Below are 19,652 nucleotides of genomic sequence, written 5' to 3' on the forward strand. Positions count from 1 at the left end.
AAAGTTAAAGTGTTGGACAAACTTAGGGAAGGAATGTCGGCGACAATTCACCATCAGGGTGATTCCCCGTCATTTATTTACTATCTATCTATCTATTGCCAGACGCCTCAATCCCGTTCAGGGTGGCCACAAACAAATCGCCTCCCCCGCCATTTCACTGCCCTGCTCCCAACTCACACACCCCTCTCTCATATACATCTCCACCCCATCCCTCCATCTCATCCTCGGCCTCCCACTCCCCCTCCCCTCCTCCACCTCTTATATACACTCTCTTTGTCAGTCTTTCACCCTCCATCCTCTCCACATGGCCAAACCACCTCAGTGTATTCCTCCTAACGCTTCCGATCACATCCACATCAACACCACAATGCTCCTTTATATCCTCATTTGTCAGCCTGTCTCTCCATGTGACTCCACAGGCTCCTCTTAAATAACTCATTTCCACTGCTCTCACTCTTGGCTTGTGTCCTTCCAGCAAAGTCCAAGCTTCACTTCCATACGTTAGAGTTGGTATCACAATACTGTCATGTAGTAACTTTTTCACTTCCATGCTCACTTCCCTGTTTCTTATCACTGCTTTAGAGGAACCAGCAACCTTTCTTCCTTGCTGTACCCTTTCAAGCACTTCACCCTCCATACCTCCATCCTTACTCATCACACTACCCAAGTACTTAAACGTACTCACATTTTCCAATTCCTCACCATCCAACCTCGCTGTATATTCACTGACTTCACCTCTCTCAAAGACCATCACTTTATTCTTCCCTACATTCACCTTTAGATTCCGTTTCTTACACACTCTCCCAAACTCATCCACCAAGCCTTTCAGCTCCCTTTCGTCTTCACTCAACAACACAGTATCATCTCCAAACAACAGTACAGGGAGTTTCCAAACACTACCCTCTCTCGCCAGGGCCACTCCAACATCCACTACCCTACCTTGTACCTCTTTTATTACCCCATCCATGTACAGACTGAACAACCATGCAGACATGACACATCTCTGTTTCAACCCAACCTTCAAAGAGAAAAATTCACAAGGTTCACCATCCACACGCACTACAGCCTTAGCACCATCATACATACTCTTCACAGCATTCAACAACTTCCCATCTACTCCATATATTCTTAATACTTTCCACAATCCTTATTTATCGACCTTGTCATATGCTTTCTCCAAATCCATGAAAGCCGCATACAACTTCTTTCCCTTCTCAAGAAACTTTTCCACTAAACATCTAAGAATGAATATCTGATCTACACAGTCTCTTCCCTTCCTAAAGCATCACTGTTCTTCTCCAACTAATTCCTCTGTTCTTTCTCTAACTCTGTCAATAAGTATCCTACCATACACTTTTCCTATTATACTAAGACAAATGCCCCTATGATTACTACACACTTCTTTTTCCTTTTTTCCTTTGTACAAGGGAATAATTATACCTGACTTCCAATCCACCAGGACTTTAACTTCCTCCCAGGCCAATCTCCACATCTTCCACACCATTCTACTACTATCTCTCCCCCATGCTTCAGCATTTCACCACACACTCCATCAATTCCAGGGGCTATCCCCAATTTAACTTTCTTCATTGCTTTCACAACTTCTATCTTACTGATTTCTTCCTATCTTCTCATCTTCCTTCTTCTCCCAGCCACTTATACTCGCCATCCTCTATGTTCAACAATTCCTTAAAGTGTTCTCTCCATCTGCTCACTTTTTCTCCCTTCTCCACTAGTAATCTACCATTTTTATCTTTCACTCCCCTGCTAACTTCACTTCCACCCTGTCTTACTCTCTTCACCTCTTTCTAGAACATTTCCTTACAGTCCCTCCACTTCACACTCAAATTCCTTTCAAGTTCCTCATCCACTCTCTTCTTACTCTCTCTTACTAATCTTTTCACCTCTCTCTTTATTTCTACATATAACTCTCTTCCGCCTCTCAACTTCTTCCACTCCCCTGTTTCTCATCCATTCATTGTATGCTTTCTTCTTTTGTGCCACAACTGCCTCACCTCTTCATTCCACCACGCTGTTCCTTGCACCCCCCTCCGTCTTCTCTTCATCCCACACAGCACATCACATGCTGCACATATTTCTTCCGTGAATATCCTGCACACACCTTCCACGTCCCCCATCTGCTCCAATTCATATTTGCCCAATCGTTCCTCCACTTCTTTCTTATATTCTGCCTTTTTCTCATCCTCTTGTAACCTTTCCACTCTCCTTGTAAATGCTCCTTCTTCCCATCCTTCCCTTCTGCCATTTCTCCATCTTATTTGGATCTTGATTCTAGCCACCACCAAGCAGTGGTCAGAAAGTCCACTCCCCCAACCTCTATAAGCTCTTGCATCCATTACACATCTTCGCATCCTTTCATCCACACACACATAATTAATCATTGCCTTCCCATCATTCAGTTCACCACCCACCCTTCTCATCACTTGCCATGTATACCTGTGGATCATTTTGTGCCTGAAGAAGGTATTGGCTATCACCAACCCCCTCCCAGCACAAATGTCCACTATTGTACTGCCATTCTCATCTATCTCAGCAGGCACACCCCACTCACCAATTATTCCATCCACCTTCACATTCCCTACTTTACCATTCATATCACCAATCAAAAACACTCTCATTCCTTCCAGACTTTTCCATACACACTTCCACATTTGTCCAGAACTCTTCTCTCACTCTGCTCGCATGATCTTGCATTGGTGCATACACACACACAATCGCCCACATTTGTATTCCAACTTTCAATCTTACCCACACAATCCTTGACCCAACTGAGCCATACTGTTTTATGCTCTTCCATCTTTTACTCACAACTATACATACTCCTTCTTTTGCCCTCTCATTCTCATCTACTCCTGCACATATACCCCATCCATGCTCCCATTCTCTCACACTTTCTCCTCTCCATTTAGTTTCAGTTATTCCGCATACATCAACTTTTGCACCCTCAAGCATGGCAATGATTGGCTCAGTCAATATATACAGTACATACATATGGAGCCTCGCCTCTGTGGTACAGTGGTAGAGTGTGCGTTTTGTACATGGGTGAACCAGGATTCACACCCCGCCAGGGTAATAAACTTTGGGAGTGTTCACCCGGCCACGTACTGCATTGGCGGACACAAGGGGTTCTGTGGTTGAGCCAGTGTTGCTTACTATAAAGTATGCTTGCACCCAGTCAGCTTGCGCGGGCCGATTACACTTGGTTCACAGACTACACACACATCCAAAGCCACTACAACACAACAATTACACTTACAAGCACTTCTCACCCTACATACAATCTCTACTAGACAGCCTAAGCCACTTGGTAGAGAAACATTGGCTGTATCGTCCCCACTTCGGTCGGGATAGGCCAGTCCTGCAGTGGATACTCAAACGGCTGCTGCTGATGATGATGATTATATATATATAAATATATATATATATATATATATATATATATATATATATATATATATATATATATATATATACACAGTAATCCCTCCAATATCCGACGTAATAGAGCCAAAGGCATGTCCGGATAGTGATACTGTCCGGATATTGGGCCCCAGCCTCCTGGACTTGTACTAATGGACCCTAACTCAGAAAAACACCTATACAACTCCCTCTCGACATGCATTGCACCTATTTAAGACCCAAATCACACCAATAAGGGACATAAAAGACAAATAAATGCAAAAGAACCATAAAATGGGGTTTTAGAGGTGAGTTTATACAATATTAAACATTCTGGGTACTTACAAGTCCCTGGCTCCTGGACTGGTTTGAACCGCCAGTTTGCAGTCCACAGCTAATCCTCTGCACTCTAAATTCTAATTTCTTAACATTGCACAACACTGTAAATTCCCATGTGTTCTAGTGGCGAGGTATTGTAGTTTATTCACAAAAAACAAGCACCTGTGGCTTGCACTGCTATGAGCATCTGCTTTCGATCGGAATTTGGCTGTGACTGTTGATGATGGCGGGGTAACAGAGTTGCCAGATCGCAACGGCCACATTACCAATCTCCTCAACTTTCATTACCAGATTTAACTTTTCATTACCAAATTCGTAAAGCTAGCATTTATTCTTCACTAATTATATATACAAGTGGAAATACATGTAATCACTCTCCTTATAATTAACACCATCTTGATTATTTTCACACTATGTAGGGTAGCAGATTAATCAGAGAGAGCAAACAATCCACCATCTCCATCCTGTGTATCCTCATCTATCTATCTATCTATCTATTGCCAGACGCCTCAATCCCTTTTGGGGTGGCCACAAACAAATCGCCTCCAAGTCGCCCTGTCCCCCGCCATTTCACTGCCCTGCTCCCAACTCACACCCCCCTCTCTCATATACCTCTCCACCCCATCCCTCCATCTCATCCTCGGCCTCCCCCTCCCTCTTCCCCCCTCCACCTCACTCACATACACTCTCTTCGTCAGTCTTTCGCCCTCCATCCTCCATCCTCATACATGTGAAAAATCCATTTGGTAATGCATTATTCTGATTCATTACCAAATGACTTTTTCATTACGAAATTGGCCCACACTTGGTAATGAAAAATACCAAACGGCAACCCTGACAGGGGAGGGGGAAGGGGGAGGAAGGAAGGGGTGAAGGGACCATGGTGTAACAGCTGTTCAGTGCCACACGGCAATTTCAAATTACGGGAGGGAAAAAAGTAAGATTTTTTCAAATTATTTGTGGTTTTTGGCCCATTTTGGGAATGTTGGATCCCAGGGCAATTATGTCCAGTTAGTGGGGATGTTCGGATATTGGGCGTTTGGATATTAGAGGGATTACTTATATATATATATACAGTATATATATATATATATATATATATACAGTAATCCCTATACTATTCGGACGCCCACTTTCCGGACACTCCACTTACCTGACGTTGTGGGCCTGGACCTTTGGACCCCAAAAATGGCAAAAAAAAAGAAAAAAATCCCCCCCAAATCTGAATTTGTTCCCACCTGTAACGTGAAACTGCTGCGCAGTGCCGAACAGCTGTTTACACCAAGGCCCCTTCACCCCTTCCTTCCTCCCCTGTCAGGGTTGCCATTTGGTATTTTTCATTACCAAATGTGGACTAATTTGGTAATGAAAAATTCGTCTGGTAATCTTTCTTTTGCCAGACGCCTCAATCCCGTTTGGGGTGGCCACAAGCAAATCGCCTCCAAGTCGCCCTGTCCCCCGCCATTTCACTACCCTGCTCCCAACTCACACCCTCCTCTCTCATATACCTCTCCACCCCATCCCTCCATCTCATCCTCGGCCTCCCACTCCCTCTTCCCCCCTCCACCACACTCACATACACTCTCTTCGTCAGTCTTTCACCCTCCATCCTCTCCACATGGCCAAACCACCTCAGTGTGTTCCTCATAACGCTCCCTATCACATCCACATCAACACCACAATGTTCCTTTATATCCTCATTCGTCAGCCTATCTCTCCATGTGACTCCACAGGCTCCTCTTAAATCACTCATTTCCACTGCTCTCACTCTTGATTTGTGTCCTTCCAACAACGTCCAAGCTTCACTTCCATACGTTAGAGTTGGTATCACAATACTGTCATGTAGTAACTTTTTCACTTCCATACTCACTTCCCTGTTTCTTGTCACTGCTTTCAAAGAACCAGCAACCTGTCTTCCCTGCTGTACCCTTTCAAGCACTTCACCCTCCAAACCTCCATCCTTACTCATCACACTACCCAAGTACTTAAACGTACTCACATTTTCCAATTCCTCACCATCCAACCTCGCTGTACATTCACTGACTTCACCTCTCTCAAAGACCATCACTTTACTCTTCCCTACATTCACCTTCAGATTCCGTTTCTTACACACTCTCCCAAACTCATCCACCAAGCCTTGCAGCTCCCATTCGTCTTCACTCAACAACACAGTATCATCTGCAAACAACAGTACAGGGAGTTTCCAAACACTATCCTCTCTCACCAGGGCCACTCCAACATCCACTACCCTACCTTGTACCTCTTTTATTACCCCATCCATGTGCAGATTGAACAACCATGGAGACATGACAAATCCCTGTTTCAACCCAACTTTCAAAGAGAAAAATTCACTTAGTTCACCATCCACACGCACTGCAGCCTTCGCACCATCGTACATACTCTTCACAGCATTCAACAACTTCCCATCTACTCCATATATTCTTAACACTTTCCACAATCCTTGTCTATCCACCCAGTCATATGCTTTCTCCAAATCTGCTAATGAATCAGAATAATACATTACCAAACGGATTTTTCACATGTATGAGGATACACAGAATGGAGATGGTGGATTGTCTGCTGTCTCTGAAAATCTGCTAGCCTACATAGTGTGAAAATAATCAACATGTTAATTGTAAGGAGAGTGATTACATTTATTTCCACTTGTATATATAATTAGTGAAGAATAAATGCTAGCTTCACGAATTTAGTGATGAAAAGTTAAATTTGGTAATGAAAATTGAGGAGTGTGGTAATGTGGCTGAGCTTTGATCTGGCAACTCTGCACCACCCTCAACACCAGTTATTGCTTAACTGCAATCACGAGTAGATGCTTATCGCAATGGATGGTGCACGTACTCATTTTTTTTTAATAAACAGTGAATAAACTGCAATACCTCACCACTAGACCACACAAGAATTTACAGTGTTGTGCAGTGTTAAGAAATTAGAATTTAGAGTGCAAAGGATTAACTGTGGAGTGAAAACTGGCGGTTGAAACTGGCGTGGTGCAATTAACAATGTGCAGTGTTAAACAAATATAACACACAGGGCAACGAACTTCTGTAAGTGCAGCACAACACTGGATTATTGTATGTACCTCAAGAGCAATTTCACCACTGCCAAAGCCTTAGAGAAGGCAGCCACATACGTGCTGTAAGTACCCTGGCTGAGGTAAAGTCACTTCTAGTTCCTCATTCTTTGGTTCCTTTTCATTTATTTCATGCTTTATGTCCATTATTGGTGTGAATAAAGTCTTAAATAGGTTTAAATAGGTGCTATGCATGTCCAGTAGAGAGTTACTTAGGTGGCTTTCAAAGTTAGGCTGGGTTAGGGTCCTTAAGTACCAGTCCAGGAGCCAGGGGCCCACTTTCCGGACGGGACCACTTTCCGGACATGCTTTTGGCTCTGTTACATCGGATAGTGGAGGGATTACTTGTATGTATGTATGTATGTTAAAGTTATAGGAAGTGAGGAGTGTGTGCAGCAGCACAAACTACTGATTTGTGATATGGTGCTTAAAGAACAAGTGATGAAAAAGAGGACTTATGTACAGTACCTAGGAGGAAAATATGGAAGCTGAAAAACCAAGTAGTAAGGGATGCCTTCTATAGCGAGTTGAGGAGAATGGTGGCTGAACAGGAAGCTGTAGACAGAGGCGTTAATGAACAGTACAGAGCCCTCAAGAACAATTTCTTGAGAGTTACTGATGTAACATGCGGCTGGACAAGAGGACCACCAAGACATAAAGTAACTTGGTGGTGGGATGAGGGTGTAGAAGCTGCAATTAAGGAGAAAAGAAGGCTTTTCCGGGAATGGAAGAAGGGTGGTAGCAAAGAGGAATATTTGGCTGCCAAGCGTAGGGCTAGAAGAGAGGTATACAGGGCAAAGTCTGAGTCACAGAGACAATTACTTGATAACCAAAATCATGGGGAAAGGAAAAATATATTTAGGGTGGCAGGTCAGGTGAAGAGGGATAATCAGGATATCATAGGTGAGCAGTGTGTGAAGAATGATGAAGGAAGGGTAGTGGTGAACAGCGAGGATATTAAAGATGCATGGAGAGAGCATTATAATCGGTTGTTGAATGAGGAGTTTGACTGGGACAGGGAAGGTTTGGAGCCAGCAGATCCAGTGTCTGGCCCTTGGCCTTTGATTGATACTGCTACTGTGAGTGAGGCAATAGGCAGGATGAGGGTGGGAAAGGCAGCAGGTGTGTCTGGGTTGACTACCGAAATGTTGAAGGCCTCAGGCGATATAGGAGTGAGTTTAGTCACTGACCTGATAAATAGGATTATTTATGGGTGTGTTGTCTCAGATGATTGGCTGAAGAGTGTAATTGTAAATGTGTATAAAGGGAAGGGTGATGCCCTGGAAAGAGGAAATTATAGAGGTATAAAGCTTTTAGATCAGATAATGAGGGTAATGGAGAGAGTTTTAGAAGGTATGATTAGAGAAAGAGTGAATACTGATGAGATGCAGTTTGGGTTTATGCCAGGTAGGGGGACCACTGATGCCATACTCATTGTTCGACAGCTTCAGGAAAAATATATTGGTAGGAGAAGGGATCTGTATTTTGTTTTTGTTGATTTGGAAAAGGCCTTTGACAGAGTCCCTAGAGAGGTGGTGAAGTGGGCAATGAGAAAGCTTGGCTTGGAGGAGTGGCTGGTTAGGGTGGTTATGGCCATGTATGTGGGTGCTCACACCCAGGTGAGAGTGAATGGAGATTTGAGTGATGAGTTTTCCGTGAATGTTGGTGTGCATCAGGGGTCAGTCTTGAGTCCCATGTTGTTTATCATGGTACTTGAAGCCCTCTCACGTGACTTTAGAAACGGACTCCCATGGGAGTTGTTGTATGCTGATGATTTGGTGTTGATTGCAGAGAATGAAAGGGAGGCGGAGGAAAGGTTTAGGAAGTGGAGAGATGGTATGGGGCAAAAGGGTTTAAGGGTAAATGCAGATAAAACAAAAGTGATGATATGTAGGGTTGGTGGCGATACTGTCAAAGACGAGGGAGAGTGGCCATGTGCAGTTTGCCACAAGGGCGTGGGAAGTAATTCCATCTTGTGCGGTGTGTGTGATAAATGGGTGCATAAGAGATGTAGTGGTATCAGAGGTAGACTGAGAGATAATGCTGATTTTATGTGTACGGCGTGCCGGGGTGAGCAGGTGGAGATTGTCAGACGTGAAAGGATTGAACTTGCTGGTGAATCTCTTGAGTGTGTGGAAGAGTTTTGTTATTTGGGAGACATGTTGTGTGCTGGAGGTGGGGCTGGAGCTAGCTCTGTGGCTAGGGTGAGAAGTGGTTGGAAGAAGTTCAGGGAGCTCTTGCCTCTCCTGACATTGAGAGGACTCTCCCTACGTGCTAAGGGGTCTTTGTATGCAGCATGTGTTAGGAGTGTAATGCTGTATGGCAGTGAGACCTAGGCAGTGAAGGAGGAAGATATTCGCCGGCTCAGACGTACAGAAATGACAATGATTAGGTGGATGTGCAGTGCGTCCCTGCGTCCAAGGCCTGGAGAGGCTGGGTTTACAATGGAAGAGTTGAGAGGTAGGATTGGACTGGAGTGTATTGATGTTGTGATGAGGAGAGGTAGATTGAGGTGGTTTGTACATGTGGAGAGGATGGGGGATGATAATTGGGTGAGGAAGGTGAGAAGTGTTAATATTGGGGGTGGGGTTATGAGGGGTAGACCGAGAAAGACATGGGACGAGGTCATTAAGTGTGACCTTAGGGTTAAGGGACTGAACAGGGAGGCTGCAATGGATCGTGCAGCGTGGAGAGCCGCCATTAGGTGACCAAGGCCGACACATGCAAGCATGTTGGAGCCTTTAAAAACGAAAATGAATACAATTAGATATATAATATATATATACATATATATATATATATATATATATTCATTCATTCATTGCCAGACGCCATGTATCCCAAACAGGGTGGCCAAGGGCTTAGAGTTAATTGTTTTACAGGGAGGGGCACTAATCCTCCACCAACCCCACTTGACACGTAGGGAGAACGTTATGCCAACAGCATCTGGTGTTCCCAGGCGGTCACCCATCCAAGTACTAACCAGAATATATATATATATATATATATATACAGAGATAGCCCGATTATCCGGGCTATATGGTATTAAGGGGTGCCCGATTAGTCCGAAAGCACGATTAATCAGGCGGAAACAAAACACAGGTACTGTACTGTTAGACTGATTTATTTACTGGTAAATGTACACTTTAAGTACCAGAAAGACCTCTCCAGTTCAATGTATATTCCTCCAGCTTGTTTCAGTATTTTTCTGACTATATTCAGTTTGGTAAATTACGTTTTCTTACTGAAAGATTTCCTTCCTGTCATTATCATCACATTCTAAAGCTGTAAATATGATTGTTTCCAGCACAATGGACGAAACTCATTGTACTCAAATGTGGACTTCGTTTCCCAACTCCCCAACTGAAGATTAGGTTACGTTAAATTATTAGGTGCAGTTAAGCTGGGTTAGGCCAGGTTTAAACACTTAGATTAGAACAGTGTCTTCAGCCATTACGTTAACAAATCAAACAAAGAGTCATCACACCAGAACAGCTAAAAACAGTGGGGAAACAGATTTAACAAGAAATGCTTATTTACCAACCCAGAAATAATCAGAAAAATATATCAGACTATCAGGATGAACTGATTTGGTAAGGTGCTTATACTGACCCCCCTCAATGTTCGTGAGTTCAGAAATTTGTGTGCTCCCGTGGCAGACCTTGGAACCATTTTTTCAAAGTTATAAAGTCAGTTTCTTTGAGATGTGAAAAGACTTGTCTGGTACACCTGGCTTTTTCCCCTCCTCCCTAAACCAATCTTGTGATTTGCTATGATTCGTGAAAGAATTAATAAAATTAGTGGGCATGTTACATTAGCATTTGAACATAAAATTAGGGTGCATGTTACTTTAGCAATTAAACATAACGGCGAAAACATCTGGTTTGAATGGACTGCCTGACTGTTTGAGATGGTAGAGTAGGGTCGTGTAAACATACCAGTGACCTTCATTCCCTTCGGCGAAAACATCTGGTTTGAATGGACTGCTTGACTGTTTGAGATGGTAGAGTAGGGTCGTGTAAACATACCAGTGACCTTCATTCCCTTCCCATAATTGTTCGCAGTTTTTATGGCTCTCCCTAACTCAACGTCACTGACACTGGTACAGTAAAGCATTGTTCAAGGCTGGCAGCCATGAAGGGGTTAATGGAATACATTATTGTTTGTATCAATACTCTCTCTTTCACACATACACGAACGAACAAAAGAATGTGCAATAAATGTACACTCAACTGTAAGGAGCAGAAATAACTGTATGTTCTGTCGGTCCGAAATGTGTTGGGAAGCGACATCGAACGAGGAATGTGGAACTGAATGCCACCTTACGAGAACATGTGAGATGAAAGTATTTTTTCTTATTAGTAAACATTTTTGTTCCATTTCGTCCTCTATACTGTAATTGTGAAACTATACATTTTCATCCAAGCATACAGCCTAATGACCTTACCAATGCAATTCATAATACTCTATTTTTTTTCTGTATTTTTCTGCCTATTTTGAGAGTGGTAAATTATCTTTCGCTGAAAGATTTCCTCTCTTATTATCATAACGTTCCTTAAGCCTTATCTACGATTGTTTCTGGCATAATGGAAGAAACTTACTCATAATTAGGGTGCATGTTACATTAGCATTTAAACATATTGGCGAAAACATCTGAGATGAAGTGGCAGGCCACCTGACTGTTTGAGATGGTAGAGTAGGGTCGTGTAAACATACCAGTGACCTTCGTGCCCTTCCCGTAATTGTTCGCAACTTTTTATAGCTCTCCCTAACCCTACATCCCTGACATCGTTACAGTAAAGCATTGTTCGAGGCTGGCAGCTATGATGGGGTTAATGGAATGCATTATTGTTTGTATTAATACTCTCTTTCACACATACTGTACACTTAAGAACGAACAAAAGAATGAGCAGTAAATGTAAGAGGAAAAAATAACTATGCTCTGTCGGTCCGAAATGTGTTGGGAAGCGCGATATCTAACGAAGAATGCAGAACTGAATGCTAACTTACGAGAATACGAGATGAGTAATTTTTTTTTTTTTTCTGATTAGCAGACATTCTAGTTCCACTGCATTCCCTAAAATTGGGAAACCCATTACTTTTCGTCTAAGAATACAGCCTAAAGACTTCACCAATTCACTTAATATTCCTCCAGTTTGTTTTCTGTGTTTTTCTGTTTTGAGGGTAGTAAATTACCTTCACTAGCTGAAAGATTTTCTCTTTTACTGTATTATCACGTTTTTTAAGCCGTACCTACAATTGTTTCGGGCATAATGGAGGGAACTCATCATACACAAAAGTGGATTTAGTTTCCCAATTTCCCACCTGCAGCCCAGGTTAGGTCAGGTTAGGTTAAATTAGGTTAAATTATTAAGTAGTTAAGCAACGTTAAGCTAGGTCAGGTGTATCAGTAGCTTCACCAAACTCCACCCTACCACTCTTGTGATGGAGTTGTGAGCACGAGGTGTGGGTGGGGGCAGGGCGAGCAAACTCTCTCTGGTTTACCCATGCCTCGCTCCCTAGCAACTGGATGCTTCCTGTTTAAACTGGAGCTATTGTACGGATAATTCTATGTATAACTGTACCACTGAACCATTCGGTCACAGCCCAGATATACAGAAAGCTGGATAATCCAAGCCTGTATAATCAAGCTTCCACTGTATATACAGTAGGCTCGCACAGTGCGCGAGAGATTGGGCGGTCCATGACCTCGCGCACTGTGAATACATAATCTTATGGGAAAAATTACATATGGGCGGTATGCCCTCATACCTGGACATTTTTTGGCTCTTAGAGACATAATAAAGGTCATATTTTTCAGACACTGAACTACAGATATAGCTACAACAACAAAAATATGGGCAGTCACCTTAACAACAGTAGACAACAGGCCTCATGGACTTAAATAACAGGGGTTCCGAGAAGCGGCAACACTTACAACGCCGCACCCACCGCTGCACCTCCTGCTGCACCAACACTTCCCTCCACAGACTCCTCTTAAGCATCTTCCCCAGGAGCCTCAAAGTCACTCACTTCGGCCATAAACCCCTCGAAGTCCTATGCTGACACTTCTGACATTGCATCCTCTTCATCCTCAACAGGAACAGGAGCAGAAGATGTAGCTGGTTCCTCAATTTCACTAACTTGAGCCCGCTGTGTGTAACTTGTTATAAGCGTCTGTCTTCTTCTGTTTATTTCTTGCCTGTGCCTGTCTGTGTAGAAACGGAAGAGTTTGTTGATACCAACCAGAACTTTCTTCGTTCTTAGGCTGCTCACTTCCTGTTCCTTCACCTCTTCCTTGAGCTTATCCACGGCAGCAAGGATCTTGCTTATTCTTGTCATACATAGCTCAGTCCTGTCCTCCATCACACTAGACTGCTCAATTTGATTCTGCCTGGCGTCGGGCTCTGCGTCAGCCTTGTCTATTCGTTGCAACACTTCCTTGGGAGGCTGTTCCTCATTAGCAGCGTGCACTTCTCGTATGTCCGCCAATGTAACGTCCTCAAAACCTGGTACAGCTTGTGCTGCTGTCAGTGTTGCTGCCTCAGCCTCAGCCAGTGGTTGAATGGCTGTCAACTGAGTCGTGCATAAGTGAGGCATGAGCATTCGCCACGCATGATTCACCATTGCAAGTGTAATCTGGTGCCAGGCTTGCAGGAGAAATTCAACTGCGTCCTTCACTGTAAAATGATGCCAAAATGCCTCAACAGTCATGTCACCTGTGGCGGGTCGGGATACAGCTGCTGGCAGAGATGGAACGGGAGCAGGTGCCTCGTCGAGGTCTTCGTCATGATCTTCTTGTAGGGCATGAAGCTCCTCTTGTGTGTCGGTCTTCCTGCATAGGTAGTCGTACACTTGCTTATGGTAGAAGTGCTTCACAATGGCAATCAGTTCTTGATCCAATGGCTGCACTAGTGATGTCGTCCGGGGCGGCAGAAACACAACACGACACTCCCTGTGCAGATCTTCTAGGTATTGAGGATGACTTGGTGCACTGTCAAGCACAAGGAGCATCTTAAATGGAAAGCTCAGTTCCCAACACTTGCCCCTGGCATTGGGGACGCAGCGCCTCGTTAACCAGTCTGCCATAACGTTCCCAATCATCCAACCATTTGCAGACTTGTACCAGTACATGCCATTTGCGTCCAAGTTTGTGAGGTTTTTGTAGCACCTTGGGTGTGAAGCTGTGTGTATAACAACTGGCCTCATCTTGTGACTCCCAGACAGGTTTACAGAGAACATTACCTGGAGTTTGTGACCAGGGGCTTGTTTCTGTCTTTTAGCGATGTAAGTTGATTTGGGCATGACCTTGTAGTATGACGACGTTTCATCGACGTTGTAGATCTGGTCCTTGGTGTACTGTCCCTCTTAAAGAAGCGTTCTAAATATCGCAGGATAGTCTCTTGCAGCCAGCTTGTCGGCAGAGGCATGTTCACCAGACACTTTGACGTGACGGAGTTCCTTGCGCTTGAGAAAACGGTCCAGCCTTCCAACCAATGCCTTGAAAGGTTTGTCCACATTTAACTTGCGAGATGCTGCCTTGTAAAAGAGCTGGGCTTGGTTCTGAATCTTCCATTCAGTGGAACACCTTCCTTCTCCTTCCTCATTATGAAGGTGACAAGATACCATTCCATTAGTATCATCGCACGATTTCCCACCCACGAACTGCCATCTAGGTCAGAGGCACAATATGTCTTCACTACAGCCCTCATGGCATCACGGTTCTTCCACACTGTTCTCACTGTTGATTCAGCCAGTCCCAGGGCTTTCCGATGGCAGTGTTACTTGACCCTCCTCCTTCATCTTGATGATCTCTAACTTGGTGGCGTGCATCAGACGTTTCTGAACTCTTGGGGTTGGAGCCATGGTGCGGCGAAGTACAGGCCAAGATGGAGCAGCAAAAAAAAAGCCACACGCTGTACACGACAGGTAAGCTGTAGAGAGCGGATCAGCACTGTGCACGAGCCAGGATTGTTATGGCGCGTCCGCTGCCTTGTACCCCAAGCTGCGCAGTAGAATGCCCGGGAATTTCTGTGCATCAACATGACGCATTGTGTGAGGGGTGTTCGCATACTAATAGAAAATGGCATTTTTGAGCCACTCCTTGCCTCTACCTCGCGTTCTGTGAGGTAAACTCGCACATTCAATGTTTTTGGTTGTGATTTTTGGTCACTCGCGCATAGTGCAAATCACGCTCTGTGATGACGCGCACTGTGCAAGCCTACTGTATATACACAGATAGACATATAGATAGATAGATAGATAGATATATATATATATATATATATATATATATATATATATTTTTTTCTTTATGCGAGGATGAAGGAACCAAAGGCCGCGAGCGTGCAATTATTTTTCCTTCCAAGAGAAAAACAAAATATAAGAGAGCCAAATTCAAGATTCGATCATTTCGAGATGCCTGGACACACTGCATTTGAAAGACTGCAGATCATAGGAAGCAGGAAATACAGACAGAGGGAGACAGTTCCAGAGTTGACCTGTTGCATAAATGAATAACTGGGAGTAACGGTTAACTCTTGCATTAGATAGTTGGACAGAAAAGGGATGACAGTTTGCTGCTAGACGGGTGCTATTCGCCCGTCGTAGAGAAGGAGGAATGCATGCAAACAGTTCAGAGGAGCAGTGACCATTGAAGTAGCAATAGAAAAGAGATAAAGATGCAACAGTGCGACAAAGAGACAGAGGTTGAAGGGAGTCAGTAAGAGGAGGAGAGTTAATGAGACAAAAAGCCTTTGACTCCACCCTATTGAGAAGAGCTGTATGTGGGGAGCCTCCCCACACATGAGAGTTGTACTCCACACAGGGGCAGATAAAACCCCTGTATAGAGTCAACAATTGTGCAGGGGTAAAGAAGGAACGGAGTCGGCTCAGCACACCTAATCTCTTGGAAGCAGATTTTACAAGAGATGTAATATGATCTTTCCAAGATAAGTACCGAATAAATGAAACCCCAAGCATGTTCAAGGATGATGCAGGATTAAGTTGAATACAGTATAATTAAACATTAGTGGGTATATCTGCAGAATATTTTGTCGGGTTGATGGGTGTAAAAACTGAGTCTTTGATGCATTAAAAACAACAAGATTATTTTTACCCCAGTCAGAGATACGAGCCAAGTCAGACATTAGGTACCCGGTACCGATATGCCATAGTCTCATCCCTTGTTTGTTGAAGTAACTGCTGAGATGGACGTTGCGGGAACCGAATGGATAGGTGAAGGGTGGAGTCATCAGCATATGAGTGGATAGGGTTAGATGTACAGCTTAGAAGGTCACTGATGAATAAAAGGAAGAGAGTTGGTGATAGGACAGAGCCCTGAGGAACACCACTGCTGATAGATCTAGGAGAAGAACGATGGCCGTCTACAACAGCGACTATAGAACGACCAGAAAGGAAGCTAGAGATCAAAGCACAGATAAAAGGATAGAAACCGTAAGAGGGCAGTTTGGAAATTCAAGATTTATGCCAGACTCGATTGAAAGCCTTTGAGATGTCAAGTGCAATGGCAAAGCTTTCGCCAAAGTCCCGAAAGGAGGATGACCAGAAGTCTGAAAGGTAGGTGAGAAGATCGCCAGTGGAGCGTCCCTGACGGAACCTATACTGACGATCAGAAAGAAGGTTGTGACAGGAAAGATGCTTTAAAATTTTTCTATTGAGAACTGACTCGAAAACTTTTGAGATACAGGATGTTAAAGCAATTGGACGATAGTTAGAGGGTTGGGAATGGTCACCCTTCTTTGGGACTGGCTGAATCAGAGCAAACTTCCAGCAAGAAGGAAAGGTATAAGTTGATAGACAAAGGCGAAAGAGTTTGCCTAGGCAGGGTGTAAGCACAGAAGCACAGTTCTTGAGAACAACAGGAGGAACTCCATCAGGTCCATATGCCTTGTTAGTATTGAGGCCAGTGATGGCAGAAAATACATCAGCAGAAGAAATTTTAATGTCAGCCATGAGGAAGTCAGAGGGGGGAAGTGATGGAGGAACAGCACCGGAATCGTCTAAGATGGAATTGCAGGAGAAACTCTGAGCGAAGAGATCTGCTTTATCAGTAGAAGAAATAGCTAAAGAGCCATCAGAGTAGAAAAGAGGAGGGAGGGATGATGAGGTCAAGTTGTCAGAAAGGTTTTTGGCAAGGTGCCAGAAGGAGCAGGAAGAATTCGAGTTGGAGAGTTGAGAGCGTTTAATACGGATTAAATTATTTTTAGCATAGCGAAGAACAGACTTAGCACGATTCCGGGCAGAAACGTAAAAAATATGTGACTCAGGGGTGGGTTGGTTCTGGTACCTTTTATACGCCCTCTCCTTGTTGCGGACAGCATTAGAACAAGCGTGATTAAACCAAGGCTTTCTTGCATTAGTCAGAGGATATGAGAAAGGAATGTATGCTTCCATGCTCGAGAGAATAACCTCCATAATGCGCAAGGCACACCCAGATGGCTCCAGGCCGTGGAAGCAATAATCATTCCATGGAAAATCAAATCCACAGCCCCAAAGTGCCACAGACATATAATTATATCATCATCAGCAGCAGCCATTACAAGTCCACTGCTGAACAAAGGCCTCCCCCAACCTTCTCCATGAATTCCTTGACTGAGCGAACCTTTGGCACATTTTCCCTGCAAATTTCCCTATCTCATCCCTCCACCTACTGTCTGGCCTTTTTCTGCTACGCTTACAATCTCTTGGTGTCCAGTCAGTCAACCTCTTGCTCCACTGATTATCCTTTATTCTTGCTATATAGCCTGCCCACCTCCATTTCTGTTCTTTTATAACTTCTATAATATCTTTAACTTTAGTCTGCTCTCTCACCCAAGTTGATCTTTTCCTGTCTCTTAATGATATTCCCAACATTGACCTTTCCATTGCTCTCTGAGAACGAATTAATTTTCCATTGATTTTGTCGTTTCCAAGTCTCACAACCATATGTCATAGCTGGAATTATACATTTATTATATACTTTTCGTTTCATACAAACTGGCAAGCTACTTTTCATAAAGTCCCTATGTTTACCGAAAGCTTTCCATCCAACTGTAATGCGTCTTTTTATTTCGCTATCATTATCTTTCGTTAATTTTAATATTTGTCCCAGGTAATTGTACTCATTGACTTCTTAAAGAATTTCTCCACTTATTCTGATGACGCTCTTTGGTGTTTGAGGATTAAATATTACTGTAGTTTTACTCCGGTTCATCTTTAGCTCTACTTTGAGACTTTCTCTGTTCAGGTCATTTAACATTTCTTGCAATGTCTCTGCTATTTCTGAGATTAGGACAATGTCATCTGCAAATCTTAAATGGTTTAGTTTTTCTCCATCTATGCTCAATCCTTTGTTTTCACAGTCTAGCTTTCTGAAAATACTTTCTAGGCATGCTGTAAATAACTTTGGTGAAATTGTATCTCCCTGATGCACGCCCTTCTAAATTTAATTTTTTCTGAGTCCTTATGTAATTTAACTGTAGCAGTTCCCTCTTTATATTATGTTTTCGAGCAGTTTTACAATGTTCTCATTCACTCCTTGTTCTCGCAAGGAATTTATAATGGCTATATGCTCCACTGAGTCAAAAGCTTTTTCGTAATCAACAAAACCTAAGCACTGTGGTTTATTATATTCTGTAGTTTTCTCAATTAGCTGATTCACTGTGTGTAGATGATCAGTAGTCGAGCACCCGCTTCGGAATCCTGGCTGTTCACGAGGTTGGTTTTCCTCCAAATTTGTAGTTATTCTGCTTGTAAGGACTTTTGTGAAGAGTTTGTAAATGACTGATAGCAAGCTAAAGGGTTGATAGTTACTAAGGTATTTCGAGTCACCTTTTTTGTAAAGTACCGTAAAATAACTATTGCATTAGGCTACACCATGTTTTGAGAATTTTCTTCCTTTTTATACACTAAGTGAATAAGTGAGCAAGCCTGTTTAGTACTTCTACTCCTGCAACCAACAGTAAATCTGCTACTATTCCATCTTCTCCCAGAGCTTTCCCTCTTTTTATATTTTTGGGAGAATTATTTACTTCGTCTGGTGTTACCTCAGGTATTTCACTTGTCAACTGAAAAGTTAGCTATTGGTACTACTGTCTTTGATGCATACAGTTTTTCGTAAAAGTCTTCAACATCTTATCTCTACAGTATGGATCAGTTGGGTCAAGGATTGTGTGGGTAAAGTTGAAAGTTGGCATACAAATGTGGGCGATTGTGTGTGTGTATGCGCCAACGCAAGATCGTGCTAGAAGAGTGAGAGAAGAGTTCTGGACAAATGTGGAAATGTGCATGGAAAAGTTTGGAAGGAATGAGAGAGTGTTTTTGATTGGTGATATGAATGGTAAAGTTGGTAATGTGAAGGTGGATGGAATAGTTGGTGAGTGGGGTGTGCTTGCCGAGATAGATGAGAATGGGAGTGCGTTAGTGGACATTTGTGCTGGGAGGGGGTTGGTGATAGCCAATACCCTCTTCAGGCATAAAATGATCCACAGGTATACATGGCGAAAGATGAGAAAGGTGGGTGGTGAACTGAATGAAAGGAAGGCAATGATTGATTATGTGTGTGTGGATGAAAGGATGCGAAGATGTGTAAAGGATGCAAGAGTGTATAGAGGTTGGGGGAGTGGACTTTCTGACCACTACTTGGTGGTGGCCAGAATTAGGATGCAAGTGAGATGGAGGAATAGAAGAAGGGAAAGACGAGAGGAAGGAGTAGTTGCAAGGAGAGTGGAAAGGTTACAAGAGGATGAGAAAAAGGCAGAGTATAAGAGAGAAGTGGAGGAACGATTGGGCAAATATGAAT

The sequence above is a fragment of the Coenobita brevimanus genome, chromosome 101, assembly GCF_032717465.1.
Source record: "Coenobita brevimanus isolate Jiangsu-jjx chromosome 101, ASM3271746v2, whole genome shotgun sequence".
Taxonomy (NCBI): Eukaryota; Metazoa; Arthropoda; class Malacostraca; order Decapoda; family Coenobitidae; genus Coenobita; species Coenobita brevimanus.